General features: G+C 46.8%; 1 protein-coding gene across 4 annotated transcripts in view; it reads right to left on the bottom strand.

The window, feature by feature from the left end:
• LOC310689287 (integrin beta-1-like) overlaps positions 1–5,919 on the bottom strand; it is a 41,756-nt gene that overhangs the window by 19,736 nt on the left and 16,101 nt on the right. The gene's annotated exons all lie outside the window — the stretch shown is intronic.

Below are 5,919 nucleotides of genomic sequence, written 5' to 3'. Positions count from 1 at the left end.
TTATCATTAAAAAAAATTATATCCCACTCTTTGTAGACTTTAGGATAGGTGATGGCAATCAAAAACAAAACTATTAATCACAATTAAAAAAACAAGTTATGTACATTATGTCTTCTCTGTATCTCATGAATCAAAAGGCCTGTAAAAGATAGGCATTTTCAGTTATCTCTGTGCATGGATTTTTGTTATTTTTGCTGCTTTCGTTTCAGAGAAGTATTCAAGCATGCAAGTCCTGATCTGCAGTCTGAAATAGTGCATTCCATACAGAGGTTTAACCACCTCTGTGAAACTGGGCCTAAGGATTGTATCAGAACTTAGGACTCAGGACATTCCAGAAGTCAAACTAGATTTAAAATGCACAGAAAATTCTGTTTCCCTGTCCACCTGCTTTGTCTGCAGCTAAAGTTACTGCCCTTCTAATATCACCAGGAGAATATAATTAAATCCAGACAGAGAGACTCCGGAGTGGAATGATTTTAAATAACTATGAGGGAGAACTTGGGAGGGGGCAGAGTCCTTGCCACTGGCAAAGGGAAAAGGACAAAGCCTAAGGAGACTGCATTCTTAAAATAAAAAGATTTTAGTAACAGAGTGAAGAATTTACCCATTCGCCTGGTTCCAACTTCAGATAGCAACTGCTTCTAGCTAATCAGGGCAATCATTTCAGAGAATCTGCCTCTCTACCCCCTTCACCTGGCATTCAAGAGAACTCGGACTATTTCATGCATACAAGTCAACTACTTATGTCCACATGACAAACACCCCTGTCCCTGTGTAGGGAAAGGGGCATGGAAAAACAGCAGTGTGAACTAAGCTATATATGGATACAGCCAGTAGTGCCAATCTGATCATTACAGTTGGAAAGTAGAACAGTCACAGCATGCTATTTGATAGATAACTTGTAAATAAGTCAATATATTTCAACTGATGCATAAGGATCTGTGGGAAAATGATTGTTTGTACATGAGAGCATGAGCAAAGTTTTTATTGTTACAGGGTGATCTCATAGCTAGAAGCATCCTTGGAGCATGAATAGCGCGTGAACAGCTCGTGCTGTCCCATATGATTGGCTAACGTAGTATGGTCTGATCGCTCGCATGGTTTAGTACCAAGGTCTTTATCTGCTGGCTAGAACAAATTGCTTGATTTGTATTTTTTGTATCTTTCTATTTCACACATTTCACACAATAAAAGCTGTGCTGCATTAGCCCTAGGAGCTGCCATATTTCCCTAGGAGCAGCCATAATTCGGAACCTATCTTGGTGTGAGACTGATTTTTCTCTGGATGCCGAGCTGCAACTCGACAATTGGTGCCCCGTGTGACTGCCTTCGGACTTCACGTTGTTTTTCATTATTCAGCACTCACCAACACGTCGTTCATCCACGTAGTGGATCCCTGGTGAGTGCTCCCGTGTGACTGCCTGTTTTTCATTGTTCAGCACTCACCAACACGTCGTTCATCCACGTAGTGGATCCCTGGTGAGTGCTCCCGTGTGTACAACGTTCAGCTCTCACCTCGCCCCGCAAGGGCTGCAGACGCGTCGTTCATCCACGTAGTGGATCCCCGGTGAGAGCTCCCGTGTGAATGTGATTCTGGACTACGTTACGGACTTATCAGCACTTATCTCCGCCCGGACCGGGCAAAAAGGCGCCTCTTCCTCATCCTCCTACGGATCCCTCGGTAAGTGCTCCCTGCTCTTTTTGCAACTCTTGCAATCATGGGAAAATCTCTCTCTGCACCACAGAAAAATTTTTTTAAAGACCTTAAATTCCTTCTGGCCAGTAACAACCTTGCTGTTCGGAAAGCTGACCTTAAGTCCCTTATAAAAGCCCTGGACACTCACTGTCCGTGGTTCCCCCAGGACGGAAACTGGGAGTTAGACGATTGGAAAAAAATTGGACACTTCTTTCAAAATCATCCGCAGATTGATGTAAAGGTTTTGCATGCCTGGAGTAACGTCTACAAAGCTATGTCGTGCTTAACTCCCTCAAACATTCTTCTGGCTGCTGGAACAGCTTCTTCAAACGCCCCCCCGGTTCCCGCTTTGCCTGCCTCAAACCTACCTCCTAAACCGCCGCCTCCTCCTGTCACTCCCCTGCATTCTTCAAATTCTGCAGCACCCCCCGTTCTTCCACCTCCTCCGCCCAAGGCATCTTCTACCACTCCTCTCCAAGAATCTCTCCGTGCCGCTGCACCATTGTTGGGTTTTGACTGTACAACTCCTAATCTCTTCCCTGTGATTGCTCCTGCCGCGCCAGGGGGAGGCCCAGCCCGGCACGAACAGTTTGATTTGAGATTCATAAAGGAACTGCATTCCTCTGTCAAGGACAATGGTTTACAATCTCCTTACACCCTGGGCTTGTTTGGCACTATTTTTCAACAAAATTTGATACCAGAGGATGTTAAGCTGTTGGCCCGCACTGTAATGCAGCCTCATCAAATGATTTTGTTTATACAAGCTTGGCACTGGGCCTGCCAACGTCGTGTTGATGGGATTCGGAATAATCTTAATAATGTTGCATTGGCTAATCATCAGGCTGCTTTGGCTGCTTTGGCTGCTGGTGCCGCCCCACCCCCAGCCCCCGTCATGTTAACCCAAGCTGATGTCCTCGATGGGTTAACGGGAGGAGGCAATTTTCTTACTGTTGCCCAACAGCTAACTCTCGATCCTCAATATTGGGAGGCCACCACGGCTGCTGCCCAAGAGGCTTTGGCCTCTGTCCCTGATGACAAAACTGAGCGCGATGGCCGATGGGGGAGTGTCAGACAAGGTCCTACAGAGCCCTATGGACAATTTGTCGATCGCTTGTATAACACCCTTAAACGGCAAGTTCAGGACGTAGCAGCCCAGGAAGTGATAGTACGCCAGCTTGCTTTTGATAATGCTAATGAGGACTGTAAACAAGTTCTACGGCCATTGGTGGCAACTCCCAATATAGCCATTGCAGATATGCTTAAAGCCTGCCAATCGGTGGGGACTGAGATGCATAAAGCTCGCTTGCTAGCCGCAGCTCTATCCTCCACTGTGTCCAACAATCCTGCAAAGGATAAAACCTGCTTTGGATGTGGCAAAGTGGGCCATTTTCGTGCACAGTGCAGATCTAATACAGAGCAATGTCGTCCTAGCAAAAAATGCCCCATTTGCAAAAAAGGTTTCCACTGGGCCAATCAGTGTCGCTCCGCCACGCCTCAGCAGAACCAGCAAAATCAGCCGACGGGAAACCGGCAGTCGGGCCCACCCCGGGCCCAGGCTCAACAATAGGGGATCCAGTGCATTCTCCAGCCATCCCACCTCCGGCTTTACCTCGCCTCCTTTTAATTCAGGACTTATACCTGCCAGTCCCCTTTGTACCACATCAAGCCAGGGTGTCAATAGGGGCTGGTTTTTCTTCTTCAGCACAATGCCTTGTTTTTCCACTGTCAGAGGTTTTACAGCAAGGGATCCACCTTGTTCCAGATATTTTACATGGATTACAACGAAATGACCCCTATGTGACTGTATTTTCTGATCGCGAGGCACGTTTGCAATCAGGTTCTCCTATAGCAAAACTTATATGCGTCCCAAAGCCAACCCAGGACCATGACCCCCTTGTTGCTGCTACCTTCCCAGTCACAGAGAAGCGTCCAAAGATCCAGATGACCCTTGGGGGTCGCACGATTGAAGGGGTCTTGGACACGGGGGCTGACTGTTCTGTGATCGCTATCAAGGATTGGCCCTCTGCCTGGCCACTTGAGCCAGCTTCTTCTGTTATTGGCGTTGGTGGCGCTGCAGCTGCCCAGCGCAGCAGGAACCCTATTTTGATTCAAGGCTCACAAGGCTTTGAAATGACTATCTTACCACTGGTTCTAGACATTCCCGTCTCCCTTTGGGGGCGAGACCTGCTTGCTGCAGCGGAAACTACAATTTCTACAAATTTATGCTAAGGGCTGCCCCTGCCATGCCCCGGACTGCGCTTTCTCTCTGCTGGACCACAGACACCCCAGTATGGGTGGATCAGTGGCCTTTGCCTAGACAGAAGCTTGCAGTGGCAGCCCAGTTAATTGCGGAACAACTTGAACTGGGGCATATTGAACCTTCTACCAGCCCATGGAATACGCCTATTTTTGTCATCAGAAAAAAGGCATCTGGAAAATACCGTCTGTTGCACGATTTACGAAGGGTTAACAACCAATTGCACCCTATGGGGACCTTGCAACCTGGCATTCTAAATCCCAACATGTTGCCACAAGACCATCAGCTTGCAGTCATCGATCTCAAGGACTGTTTTTTCTCTATCCCTTTGGCACCACAAGACAGACAGCGTTTTGCATTCACTTTGCCGGTCCTGAACAACTCCAAGCCAACCCAGCGCTTTCAATGGACGGTTCTCCCACAAGGTATGAAAAATTCTCCGACCTTATGCCAGTATTATGTGGATAAGGCGCTTCAACCATTCCGTGAGCGCCACCTAGCGGTCATCTGTTGTCATTACATGGATGATATTTTAATTTCATCATCACACATCCCTGACGCTCTTATAGAGGACCTAATCCATACTCTGATGCAAGCAGGATTGACAGTGGCTAAAGAAAAAATCCAGCGGACTTTACCTATTACGTATCTGGGACACAAGCTGACAGCACCTGCAGCCATTCCAGTTATGCCTCAACTACAGTTTCCTGGTCATCTTAGACTGGTAGATTTACAACAAATCCTTGGACAGCTGAATTGGATAAAGAGTTATTTGGACCTGCCCACCTCTACCTTGTCTCCACTATTTTCTGCCCTTAAAGGACATAAGGATCCAGCAGACAAGATCACAGTCACCTCTGCAATGGAAGAAGCTCTAACCACTGTGAACAACCATCTCCGCAGGTGTATGGTGGACAGGATTCCTTCTCTTTCCATGGCACAATTATCACTTGCAGTATTTGCCACCCCGCTCCTTCCAACAGCTATATTGTACACCACAGGCCAAAAGCCTGGGACTGTGTCTATTGTGGAGTGGCTTCATTTGCCTCATACTCCTCCACGGAACGTGTATGCTACACCCAACAGCGTCATGGACCTTGTTGTTAAAGGCCGACATCGAGCCCTTGCCCTTTCTGGAATGGACTTACAGTCAGTGTACCTGCCCTTCTCACAGGAAGAATTTCAGCATCTGATGATGACAGCCGTTTCTACCCAAATAGCTTTTGCTGATTTCTTGGGAAATATCTTTCACACTCCTCCTAAAGACCCTCGTTTGTCTTTCCTTACAGGGCTACGTTATGTCTTGCAAACTGCTTTGTCCCCTTTACCCTTACCCTCCGCCCTTACTGTGTTCACTGATGGTAACAAATCCAGAGGGGTGGTGGTGTGGGAAGAGGAGGGGGGATGGAAAAGTTTGTATACTACTGAGCAGTCCTCAGCACAACGTGCTGAATTGGCAGCTGTAATTTTGGCCTTTCAACAGTTTGCTAATATCCCTTTCAATCTCATTGTGGATTCTCAGTATGTATATAATCTTTTGAATGTCTTACCATTGTCTTATATCACTCCTGCTATTGACAAAAATTTGTTTACATTGTTTTCCACTTTGCAGAACTTGGTACAAGCTAGAACTTGTCAGTTTTATGTTGCCCATCTCAGATCTCACACTGGCCACCCTGGGTATTTGGCAGAAGGTAATGCCCGGGCAGACCATGCTTTGAAAACTGGTATTTTTTCATTGTTTTCAGACCCATTTGAAAGTCATTCTGTATTTCATCAAAATGCTAAAGTTCTGGCAAAATCTTTTTCGTTGCCCATTTCTCAAGCTCGAGACATTGTGTCACAGTGCGCGGTATGCGCTAAATCTCCCTCAGTCATTCCTTTTGATGCAGTCAACCCTAGAGGCCTGCATCCTCTGGCAATCTGGCAAATGGATGTCACCCACACGCCTTCTTTGGCTCCATTT

Source organism: Podarcis liolepis (assembly GCF_965112155.1).
Source record: "Podarcis liolepis genome assembly, chromosome: 12".
Classification (NCBI taxonomy): Eukaryota; Metazoa; Chordata; class Lepidosauria; order Squamata; family Lacertidae; genus Podarcis; species Podarcis liolepis.
The sequence above is the reverse complement of the archived record's forward strand: the minus strand, read 5'-3'. Positions and strand labels throughout refer to the sequence as shown.